The following is a 13,763-nucleotide window of genomic DNA, read 5'->3' as shown; positions in this document are numbered from 1 at the left end:
TAATCTCAAATTCTCCTCACAAAATCATACACAGAGCTCTACTTGAACAAGTAGAAATGTGCCTGGTGCCCAAAGGAAGGCTCTGGGATAATTCCAGAGTCAGCAACAATTCATAGGGGTTCCTTCTGTGTGCTTTCTATATTCTGTGGAATAATTACAGATTACCCCTGCACTCCGGGATATTCTAGTTTAGAATCATGAAGAGCTAAAGTCTAGCACATTTTTGTTTTCCCTTTAGCTTAAGTTGTGTATGTTAGTCAATACCCTAAAGTCTAGTTTACATATGAAATAATATATACAAAAATACAACATCTTCAAACTTTCTTATCTTTAAAGAATTACAAAAACTAAAATTAAACACAACTGAACAGAGACTGGTAGGCAGTATAGTGGTTATGATCATGAATTTCCATGTAGCTGACAGAGGTTTAAGTCCCAGACTCTGCAGCTTGCATGCATGCCCAAACTACAGAGGAGAATGGAGGAGAAGAGATTATGGACTGGTCATCCTCCCTGTGGGGTGATTTGTCACTTTCTCTCTCTGTGTGTCTCTCTCTGTGTCTCTGGTGAGCACACATACCATATAGCCTATACCTCTTGGGAGCAGAGCCATGCTGCAATCCCATCTCCTCCATTCTCCTCTCAGGATCTTGGTCATGCACACTCACGATCTACCCCGCCATGAGTTTTAAGCTGCCAGGTCTGGGAATCAGATGGTGGTCAACTATGTGGGACTTCAGCAATGTAACCATTATGCCATAAACTGGTCTCCCTTAGTCTAAATTTTCTTTCTTTCTTTCTTTTTTCTTTCTTTCTTTTTTTTTTTTTTTTTTTTTTTTTTCTTTTTTTTTTTTTTTTTTTTTTTGCTCTTGACCTTTTGTCCATCAACTGGATAAACAGACATTATTTCCTCAAATATGCATGAGTGAGAAAATATGAACAAAACTACAAATGCGTATATTATATAATTATTACTTCTTATCCATTTTTCTCAACATAGTTTGACAACATTATAAATATAAATCATTATAGAAACAAAAAAATATATGAAATATTTAACTAGTACTACTGGAGTTACTTAAAAAAAAGCACACATATTTCAATTGATTCTCTCATTTTTTCTACCTCTCTGTACATACCTCATGCATTTAAAATATATATACATACAGACAGGATATGATTTGTGCACTTCTACATTTTATTTAATTTATGTCATGAGGATCATTAGATAATTAAGCATAAGATTTCCCAAATCCAAAAGTACCTCATAGTGGGCATTTTTATTAGCTTAATTGAATAGCATAGAAGTTAACAAAACATGTTTTAAGATCTAAACAAAAGTGAATCTTTAATCAAGACTACTCTTGATTCTTTTCATCAATGTTAAACAGAGAGAAAAATCAGTGCTTTCATGTAAATATTTTCCACCTCATAATCAACTCAATTTTTTTTTTGCTAATTTCTCTTGTCTATATAATTCCACATCTCTCACAAGTACATAACTATTTTCTAACAGCAGAGCTGTAGAGTCCTGAGGACACATTGACATATTTTTTTTCTCATTTTGAGGGGATAAAATTTATGAGATACTACCAGGAGGATAAATATACCTTATCAGGGAATAGTCAATCAATTAAGGGAAATAAATTTTATCAGACTATATTGTGTTGGTGGGGTCACTCTTTTTAACTGATTTCATATGAAGACAAATATGTTAGAATTCTACTTGCAAGGGGCCAGCAGGTGGCATAGTGCCTAAGGCATTGGACTCTCACATAACTGATAGCAGTTCTAACCCTAGAGCTGGCAGCTAGAAAATTATGCAAGGTGCATATGAGTGCATGACCAAGAAAGGATTGTGGCATCTCCTCTCCCCAGTGTGTGATTTCTCACTTTCCCTCTCTCTCCAGTGAGCACTTGTACCTATTGCCATAAACCTGAAAATAAAAGAATACTTCTTGTTACTCTCTCAGCTTTTATTTGTTTTTCTCTTGACTGGTAGCAAGAAACTATCCTTTACTGATTGGTTCATGTTTCTTGACTTTTAGAATTAAAAGTTATCAATTATGAGAAACATTTGCTCATTTTTGTTTTTTTTTCTCATCTCAACCAGTAAGAGCTAACAGTCTTAACGCTCAGGTAACTGCAGACACGGACTTGTTCTTAGATGAATGGATGGTCCCGAGGCACTCACAAGTATAGGAAAGGAGTGAAGTGGGAGAAGACAAATGTAATAGTCAATCCCTTTTAGACCGAAATCTGAAATGACTTTCTAAACGTTTTCTCAATAATAATTTTTATATCCATCTGACTGTCTCTTGTGTCTTAATTTTCAATTAGTTTCTAATTTAGGAGGAAAAGAAAGAAGTGCTATATATTGACACTCTTAATCCCCCAGATATGCTTAAGATATTCTGATAACCACTCTGTTGAATATAATTATATGTTAAACATGCTACCACCTTTGAAATAGCTCATAACTTAGAAGACAGGACATCATACCAGAGAAATTTTAGGTATTGTTATATTCTTTTATATTATTGGAAAGTTGTGGTTTTTCTTTTTTAGTTTTCTTTTTTTTTTTTTTTTTTTTGATAGAGAGATTTTTGCTATAGGATACGTGCATTCACTGGAGAGATAGAGACATAAAGTAAGAAATAACCCACCAGCGAGGATGGCCATGCCACAGTCCCTTCTCCTCCATTCTCCTCTAGGGATTTTGGGCACATAGGCACACATGTGCCTGATATGAGTTTAAGCCACTGGGCCTGGGACTCGAAATGCTGTCAACTACATAGGAGTCCAGCAATGTAACCCTAATGCCATCTGCTGGTCCCCCTAAAGTTATCTTTAAGCAAGAGATAGTTGTGAACTAATGTAAAATTTGTTTACAATAAGACAATGTATTCCTTAATGAAACAACTTTTTAAATGGTAGGACTTTCTTTTTCTTTAATTATTTATTTATTTTTGTTTATTCATTCATTCATTTATTTTTAATTTGACCAGAGAGAGACAGAGATAGAAGGAGAGAAAGGAAAAGTGAGAAAGCAAGCCACCAGGTCCGGGGACTTGAACGCTGGTCAGCCACGTGGGAGTGTCCAGCGCTTTAAACTCCACGCCACCTGCTGGTCCCAAATGGTAGGACTTTCATATTAGGTCAATTAACATTCACGCATTGCATTTTCTCATAAATTTTAGTTAATGGATAGTGAAATAAATCTTAAGATAACATCTAAGTGGAGACAGTAAATAGAAGTTTGTCAATGTATATTGTCATAAAACCTCCTATATGTGAGGCTTCAATGTATTAAAGTACCTCAGTGAAAACATTGATATCAAGACCAGCAGTTGGCGTAATGGCCATGTCGCTGGAGTCTCATGTAGTCAACCATGGTTTGAGTCCCAGACCCGGTGGCTTAAACTCATACCAGACGTGTGTGCATGCATGCCCAAGATCCTGGAAGGAGAATGGAGGAGAAGGGATTGTGGCATAGCCATCCCCCCAAGAGGAGGTGTGATTTCTCACTTGCGGTCTCTGTCTTTCTCTGTCTTTCTGGTGAGTGCACACACCCTATAGCAAAAAAGCTCTCAAAAAAATATATATATATATACATATATGAGAAAATATTGATAGCATACTTTCAAGTAGTTGTAAATTATTATTTTAACACAAGTAAAACTGCTTTTTTATATATAACTAGGTCATACTTTTGAAATATCTTGCAATTCAAGTTGATAAAATGTATTATTGTGTAATCTCCTTTACAGAAAATTATGTAGTTCTGGTTTTTATATTCTTCACCTAAAGGCAGCACCAGTAGTCTCGAATTTTAGGTAAAATTAAAACATGAAAAATAATTCAGTCATATGATCTTATTAATACATGAAAGTATAATACCCAAGAGGATCTACTCAACTGTAAAAAAAAAATGCTATGTGTATGTATGGACTATTGTTCAAGGACAGAAATCAAACTTTTTTCTTACAAATATAAAAAAAAATATGGGTTTGTGGATAGGACTGAATTTTTAGAGACTCACTTGCTAATCTCTCTGACACACAGGCACACACTTATACAACTTTAAAAGCATACAAGATTTAAAGTAAAATATTACATATGGCACACTGTGACTTGGAAATGGTGAAATGGCATTTCTAGTAGGAAGGTAATATTACACAAAGAAAGTACATTCTGGAGAAGGAAAAAAATCATTATGTGCTAAGTTCCATCTAATCTAGATGGCAAAAGAGGTCATGTCAGTCATGAAGGACAAAACCAAGCCATCGCAGCTGAGCACAATTCCATTATACACCATCTCAATATACATAGAATCAATTTTACAAAGTCATCAAATCATGACCTCATTTTGATAGTGATATATAAAGTAATTGTAGACCTGGTTTCACCACCAACTAGCTGTGCAGTTGTGGATTGAAGTTTCCTCTTCTTGAGTATTATTTTCTCCATCTGTAAAATACAAGGATTAGAATAGATGATCTCTAAGGGCCCCTGTAGAGTGAATATTCTGTGTGTGTTTCGCTATAAAAACAGAGATGAAGTAGCAAGCATGTCACTCTCACTTCTCAGTGTCAGTGCTCTTGGATGTGATTATGTTGCATTTTAAACAAAGGAAAAAAGAATTACAGGTTCTCTATTTCTCTCTGGTGAGCACCTGTGCCCTACAGCCAAAAAAAAAAAGTTGCAAGTTCAGTTAAGCTAGATGCACCAATTACCTAAAAATGTGAGTGAATTTTTCACCTCCTTAAGAAAGCAAAGAGTCACTCACTCTTTAAAAATCTAGTTTTGATAGTTATACAATGGTTTTAAGCCTTTTAATGCTCTAAGGTATAAGAATTAGTTATATGCACATGAAACAGTTTTTGAAGGATTTCTCAACGTGAGCACTACTCACTTCTTACTGGACTGGGAAATTACTTGGTATCGGGGGCTGTGTTGCACATTGTAGGGTGCTTAGCAACACTCTTATTCTCTAGATACTAATATGTGTATTTCCCTATAAATTGTGACATCCACAAATCTTTCTTGGGGGACCAATGTCTTCCAGGAGGCAAAATGGCCTCAGACTGAGAACCATTCATCCAATGCAATGCTGTCTATGAATGTGTGCTCTCAGGGAAGGTCTAAAATGTTCTTATCCTAATGCTCTAGGATGATTTTTTTTTTATTGTTTTTAGACATTTGTTACTATGTTTAGTATAGAATTCTAGCAGTATAAAAGTTTAAGAACTCAGCCACAATCATGAAAGTGGGAGAGTGCCACTGCTCAATGCCTGCGGCCACAGGGGAGGCCCAGGCTTGGTTCCCACACCAACCTAACCTAAGGGGTACGATGTGATGCAGCTCCAGTCCCAGCTGCCTAGGAGATTGAGAATATCTATGAGACAGCATCAAAATCCTTTTTATTTTATTTTTTTGAGAGATTTTTGCTATGTATCTACATGTGCTCACCAGAGAGACAGAGACAGAGACAGAAAGTGAGAATTCACCTCCTGGGGGAGATGGCCACACCACAATCCCTTCTCCTCCATTGTCCTCTTGGGATTTTGGACACACACACACACACACACTCACACACACTAGTGTCCAGTGTGAGTTTTAAGCCATCAGGTTCAGGATTCAAACCATAGTCAACTACATGGGAGTCCAGCGATGTAACCATTATGCTATCTACTTTTGTTTAATATAGTCTAAAACTGAATAAAATCATAGCACAGCTATATAACAGTGAAAACAAGACTTTTGCTTAGGAAACTGATTTCCACAAGTTTGTTTTCTTTTGCACAAAATCTTCTCATCACTAGACAAACCCTTACTTTAATGTGTGCTATGTGACAGGAGCAGATGATTGGATTCTGTACTCTCCTCCATGGTCTGTACACTCGAAACATTTTATTATGCTTGGAAAAGTAAACACTACCCTTTTCATTGCTGATTTTCAGTCAATAAGTCTGTTAGCTCTTAATGAAATGTTTTATCTCCTAAGAGTTTTGCTTTTTTTTCCTTCCTTGTGGACTTAACAGCATTCCCATTCTTTTCCATTTGTGTATATTGAAGCACATTACATGTATTTAATATTTTAAATATAAGCATTATTGGGCCAGCCCTTAATCTAGTTGTTAAAGGAACTGAACCCAACATGGCTAACAACAGTTGGAGTCCTGTCCCAGTGGCTTGAAAGGCTTCTAGGCACATTTGTGTGCCATGCCCTAAATCCTAACTGGATGAAGACATTGACGAGGGAGGACTTTGGCAGGACTATGCCCCATTAGAGAGTGCTTTCTCCCCCTCCCTCTGATGAGTGTATACACCCTCTGACAATACTTGTTTTTAAATAAAGAAAACAAACCTAATTATCTAAAAGAGAAAAAAAAAGTGAATGTGATTAAAACCACTACCTACGTATGCCCTATGGAATTCTATATGGACAAAAGTATTGCTGTTTTCTATTATTTTAATTTCTTTTACACATTCAATCACCGTATATCATTACAGTTTGTAAAGTGAATTTACCCAATATGAAAACACTTTACACCAGACCAGTTGAAGACACTATTGAAGATACTATACACATTATCATCAATAGATAATCATCAATTTCTTTGTCCCATAAACCTAGAGAGAATTATGCATGTTCACAGAGAAAAATGGCCACATGGTGACTTCACATGGATTTATTTTTCAAATGTTTAATAGACTGAGCAACTAAGAGCTTTTGGACTCTCTCCCAAATTGGAATAGTGTAGTTTCTGTCATAAATTCTATTTCTATGGTTAAATTGGGAGAATCTTTAATATAAAGAAAATAGGGCTAATTCCATAAAGAAAATGCATTAAGGGACCATAGGTTGTAAATTATTTATTTGCTAATTAGTGACACAAGCCACAAATCCAAAGAAGGTTGTGGATTTTTTTCTTCTAAGCATTAAAAAATACAACCAATTTTACTTAGACTGCCATCAATTATAGCTGTATGAAAGAGAGACTCAATCAAATAAGTTTATTTTCTAACAGCAATGATTCTTTGTCTATCATTTCTAATCAACTGAAAAATCTTTTAAATAACGCATTTTGTTGCCAAGAACATACAATTTTTAAAACTTACTTGTCTTATTTATTCTCACAAGAAAATTAATCAAAATGAAAAGAATATTAAAGAACATAATTGCTATATTTTTAAATAAATTCAGACTTATTAGGCATTAAATGGTGAACTGAAATATTCCTCTGTAGATTTAACTTTTATTCTTCTCATTGTCTAATCACAAAGTTAATGAAAGTCAGAATTAGCAATTTAAATTAAATAATATAGAGAATTCCAGTTTAAGTATTAAAGTTGACTACTAGGTGAAGAGTTATTTTTTCCTCTATCAGTATTTTTAGTAAAAGGTAGCAGTCTTTCTCAGAGATCCTAGCTGCAGTCAGACTGCCTGGATTTATTTTCCCACATCTATTTTCTAGCTTTTGACAATAGGCAATTTTTTAAAGATCTCTGTGGCTCAGTTTTCCTAACTTAGTCTATCCCCACAGAGATTTGTCATTTAATTAAAGTAAGCAGTATACATAAAGCATTTTTAATAAGCAAGCACAGTAATCACTTACTAAGCATTATTTCTTATAACTATATAGTTCTAAATTTTGCTGCAAATTATTAACCATTAATTCATTTTCAAACACAAAGAACGAAATAATAAAGGCCAGTCTCATGGCCTGGTGAGTAAAGCAGGAGGAACCCACATGGCCAACCATATGGTGACTTGAAAAACATGTTGGGTGCATGTATAATACATGTGCATATGTGCCCCAAACTTAGAAAGGAAGCACATGTGTGGCCCTCTCTAATAATAATAATAATAATTATTATTATTATTATAATGAAATAAAGTGAGTAAGAAAAAATCATAAATTTATTCCAAATTTCTTTTTTTTGGTTACAAGTGCACTGTAATTTTCTTCTGAAGCATTTTTTAAAATATTAATTAATTTACATTCATTCCCTGAGCATCATTACAACATACAAAATGTGGTTTTCCATCAAGAATATACTGCATAGTGGCTTAATAATACATATTATCATCAGTAATGTTCCATTTCTAGTTTCATACATATATGTATATGTATATATTATATATGTATGTGTGTGTGTGTGTGTATATATATATATATGTATATATATATATATAAAACCCCTATTTCTGACCCTCTGCCCTTTCCCACCCTCCTCTCACACTATCTCAGGTGTCTACAGTTGTTTTTCATTCCTTTTCCCTCTACATTTCATTGATTCACAAAATTTCTTAAATAATCTAACTACTTTCAATAGCAAGTTCAGCTGGCATGTACATATCTGTGAATACATGTCTGACTTTAGGCAGGAAACTCTGAGTAGAATCAATATACTAGATATTAGATAGCAACTAGTTGATGCTATATACCTTACCATGGATATTATTTTTGTATATTTTTACTCAACTTTGATACTCAATTTATTTTGTCTATATAAACATATTCTAAAAATTAAGATAAATTACTCTAGTTTTTCTTTTATTTTTACTTGTTTATAAAATATAAAATTAAAAATTTCTTACAAGACTACTTCCAAATGAGAAGTAGCAGAATTTGCCACCTCAAATGTACCACTTTGGAATAGAGATTATTTGAGTAAATACCAAAATTGAAAATAAGCAAATACCAAAAAGCTCTCTGCACTCCATCTATTTTCCTAAAAACATGATATCATTATTTTAAATTCTAAAATTGAATTGTCTAGTGCTAGCAAATGGTGTAATGGCTATGCCACTGAACTCCCACATGTCCAACAATGGTTTGAGTCCCAGACCCTGCGGCTTAAAACTCATTTGGAAGCGGGGCAGCAGGGGGCCTGGTGGTAAAGGTGCTGGACACTCCCACATGGCTGAACACAGTTCACGTCCCAGACATGGTGGCTTGCTTTCTGCTTTCTGACTTTCCCTCTCTCTCTGTCTTTCTCTGATCAAATTAAAACAAATGAATGAATAAATAAAATTAAGTGAATTTAAAAAAAAAAAAAAGAGAGAAAAGAGAAAGAACTCGTGCTGGGTACACGTGCGTGCATGCCCAAAAATCCCAAAAGGAGAAAGGAGGAAAACGTACTGGGCTGTGGCCATCCCCCCGGGGAGTGATTTTAAGAGCAGGCATGTTTGCTCACCAGAGAGAGACAGACAGAGGGAAAGTAAGAAATCACTCCCAAGGAGTGATAGCCACACCACAATCACTTCTCCATTCTTCTCTTGGAATTTTGGGCATGCATATACACATGCATGTGGCATGTTTTCAGGCCACAGGTCCAGGATTGAAGCTGTGAAGGTGGTCATGTGAGATTCAGTGCCTTAACCTCCTGGCTGATAAAGAAAATAACTGTAAATGGAGATAGTGTTATTTTCAACTTCAAATTTGAGATACAAATCTGTGAATAACTTAATTATATTATGCAAAATATTTCTATAACATGTCTTTTTTTTTTTATTAAGAGAAGTAAAATTTATAGCTAAGAAGTCATAAAGAGCATAACATCTTGAGTATGGTTTGTAGAGGAACCATCTTCTTTTTATTTTATTATTTATTTTATTTCCCTCCTCATCTTGCTGTCAAAATAAGATGCTCTAGGCAAACTCAGGAGAAAGTTCATCAATATTTAATTTAGGAGAATAAAAGTGGGGGATCAGTCTTAAGAAGGGATCATTTAATATTATGTAAACTTTACAATGATTAAAAGAGGGGATACTCTCTGTGATGGTTAACTTGGGTGTCCATTTGACTAGAATTAAGGGTGCCAGAAAGGCTGCCGAAATATTGTTTTTTGTATGTCTGTGAGAGTGTTGTCAGACAAGATTGGATGTGCATCAGTGGACTGAGAGAGGAGCCCAACCATCAAGGAGAGGGGTGTTGTCTTCCAACTGGCTGGGAATGTGGGAGGAACAAACTGAAGAAGTGCGATTCTTTTTCCTTTTTCCATCCTTCTTTTTAGACCTATCCTTCCAGAATATGCTGTCTACTCCTACACATGTGCCAATTCCTTTCCTGCTCTGTTGCTTGACCCTTGACAGAGTTTGCTTCTCCCAGATTCTGATCCCTGTACCACACCAGCCAGCCAGTCTCTGGTCTCTGGGCTCATACCAGTGGCCCCCAGGAGTGATCCAGTCTGTGGCCTCCTATGGGTTCCCTAGCCCTGAAACTATACCAGCTAACCTGCTTCAAAATCTTTAAACTCTTCCCCCGGCTTGTAGCAAGCCTATTGTGGGACTACTCCACCTTGTGACTATCTGAAGTAACTCCAACAATAACCTCTTATATTAATATGTGTATATTTATCCTGTTGGTTCTATTTCTCTGGTGAACCTTGACCCATACATTCTCCAACCCATTCTATGAGGTGAGGGTAACCTCTTTATCAACTACAGCCAAGTATTTAATAAGAAAAGTAAATTTCAGCTTAATTTTTATTATAAATAAAGATGCAAAAAATCTTTTTTTAAAAAGAATTATTTATTGAAATTTTATTTATTCATTCATTTATTTTAATTTGACCAGAGAGAGAGAGACAGAGAACAGAGAGAGAGAGAGAAGGAAAGTAAGAAAGTAAGCAACCAGGTCCAGGACTCAAACCATGGTTGGCCATGTGGGAGTGTCCAGTGTCTTAACCATCATGCCACACACTGGTCCCATGATGCAAAAATCTTAAATAAAATATTAGTGAACCTAGCAGTGTATGAATAAGTACTAAAGCATGGTTTATTCCAGAATTTCAAGGCTGTTTTACAACTGAAAACTATGTAAGTATGATTACCATATTAAGAAATTAAAGGAAATGATTAATTTAATAGATGCAGATATATCAAGCTACTAATTCAAATTTTATCCACGATAAGAACTATTAACAAGCTTTAAATTTTCTTAATTTAATAAAGAGAATGCACAGGAAAATGTTTTTGTAGTGAAAGTTTGGAATTCTTTCATTCAAAATTATAAGCAATGGGGCGTGGTGGTGCCCGCCCTATGGCAAAATTATAAGCAACACAAGAATAGTTTCTACAACAGTTGCTCTTCACATTGGTGGATGATCTTCTGGATGCAATAAGACCAGAAAAAACACATAAAATTTACAAAGATTGAAAAATGAAAGAAATTAAAATGTCGTTATTCTGAGATATTGATTGCATAGAAAATCCAAAATAATATTTATAAAAATTATTAGAATTAAAACATATATTAAGAAATTTTCAGAATATCATATTAATTTAAAAATATTCATTTCACTTCTGGAGAGCTAAAATATTTAGAAAACATATTCAAAAGGAGACACCACATGAAATTTGTGATAATAAACAAAATATGTCATTTTCTGAATACCATAAGACATGTTTGCAGAAAGTCATAAACTTGACTGTGAGACATTTAAAAAGACATAAATGAATGGGCATAAATATATGTTCTTGGACTGAAAGAATCCACTAATTTCTCTCCATATGGATCTATGAGAGGGTCTTCAAAAAATTCATGCAAAATATGAAAAAAAAAACTTATGCCAGGGTTTCAATTTTTTATTTCAATTTTTCACAGCAAAATAAGCTAAGACTTTAATTTCATTCTTTTCATAAACTTAAAAAAAAATGCTGTTTTGGGAACCAGCAGTTAGCATAATGGCTATGTCGCTGGACTCCCACGTAGTCGATCGTGGTTCACGTCCCGGACCCGGTGGCTTAAAACTCACACCGGGCGTGTGTGCATGCGTGCCCAAGATCTCGAGAGGAGAATGGAGGAGAAGGGATTGTGGTGTGACCATCCCCCCTGGGGGGGTGATTTCTCGCTTTCTGTCTCTATGTCTCTCTCTGTCTGGCGAGCGCATGCGCCCTATAACGAAAACCTCTCAAATAAAAACCCCATAAAACAAAATACAACGCTGTTTTTAGGAGGTTTTTGCCTTAGGGTGTGTGTGTTCACCAGAGAGAGAGAGAGAGACAGTGAGAGGAAAAGTGAGAAATCACCCTCCTCCCGAAGCGAGGGTGAAGGCCATGCCACAATCCTTTCTTCTCCTTTTTTCTCCAGGTATCTTGGACAGACATATACATGCACCTGGTGTGTTTTAAGCCACTGGGTCTGGGATTTGAACTGTGGTCGGTCATGTGGATGTCCTGCTATGTCACCACTACGCAACCGCTACGATGGTGGTCCCTTTCATAAACCCTTTGACATCTCTTTTACAAGTTTAACATATTTCCAGTAGATTTTTGTAAAATGTATGTGGAATTGTAAAACACAGGAGTAGCCAAATGCCTTGCTAAGAGGAGGAGCGAGTTTTAGACACTATTCTTTATCAAATCTCAAGATTTATTAGAAAACTAAATTATTTAAATTAATGTGGTCTTGGAACAAGAATAAGCAAAACAGATTCAAATAAATCCATGAACAAAATCAGAGTGTTTAATACATTACAGAAGAATGTTTGTAGTCATTAATAAATGATTGAATGAAGGAAAGACTAAGACTGTTTACTGAGGGTGGAACAATTGGTTAGTCTTTAAAATATGTATAATATATATATATATATATATATACACACACACACACATACATATATAATTTGGTCAGCAGCTCACAAGAGTCATAGTAATCAATTTTAAATAGATTAAAGGCTTAAAAGTTTTAAAAAAAAAAAGGTGAGAGAAGAAAAAAATGATAAAACCTTTGAAAGACAAGATTAAAAATAACTGTCTATTGGCCTTAGGGCAGAAATGATACCTTCAAGCGTAGAAAGTGTTTGCCAATTGGATCACATTAAAATAAGAACTTTTTCATCCAAAAAATACACAAAGAAATGAAAACTTCAGAGAAGATATCTGCAACTCATTATTATGGTTGCAGTATGGTGTGGAGAGGCAGCTGATATGGTGGTTAAGGTGACTGGATCCCAAATGGCCATCTGTGCTTTTGGAGCCCCAAACCCAGTAGCTTGAAAATCTTGGTGAGCGTGTGTGCGTGCATGAGCAAAATCCCTAAAGAAGACCTTGATGTGAAGGGATTGCAGCATGGCCATCTCGCATGGGGGTGCTGCTTCCACACTTTCTCTCTCTCTCTCTCTTTCTCTCTTTGTCTTTCTCTGGTGAGTGCATGCACCCTCTAGAAAATTTTAAAAATTATGGAGGAAGGCTTCAAAAAGATCTTGGAATGAAAAAACCCATGAATGAATTTCAATTTTATTTTGCACCAAAGTCACTCTCCACTTAAACCATTTTTCCTTGAACCTTTTGAAGTAACTTCTTACTACTATTCAGTATATATTTCAACCTATGAAATATATAGTTCACAGCATGCCTGTAAACAAGAACTAAATAAGAAAAATAGATGAAAAAATGCTCAGACCACATTATAACTACTAAGTGATACGTGAACTAAAATTATAATATGAAACATTTATATGATTAAGATTGGCAATGTTTGGTAATACCAAAAACTGTGGGAATATAAAACATGGGGAACTGGGACCAGCAGTTGGTGTAGTGGCTATGTCGCTGGACTCCCATGTAGTCAACTGCAGCTTGAGTCGACCACAGCCCCAAAATAAATCAGACTACATAAACAACTCAAAATGTATTTGCACAGCATGTGGTAATTGCAATAAATTGTAAAACTTCATAGCAATTACATAAATAAAATTTAGCAATGTGATATAAATGACACATTAAAATGTCAAATATTCTAAGTTAT

The sequence above is a fragment of the Tupaia chinensis genome, unplaced genomic scaffold (genome assembly GCF_000334495.1).
Source record: "Tupaia chinensis unplaced genomic scaffold, TupChi_1.0 Scaffold000652_1, whole genome shotgun sequence".
Classification (NCBI taxonomy): domain Eukaryota; kingdom Metazoa; phylum Chordata; class Mammalia; order Scandentia; family Tupaiidae; genus Tupaia; species Tupaia belangeri.
This window is presented reverse-complemented; position numbering follows the sequence as displayed.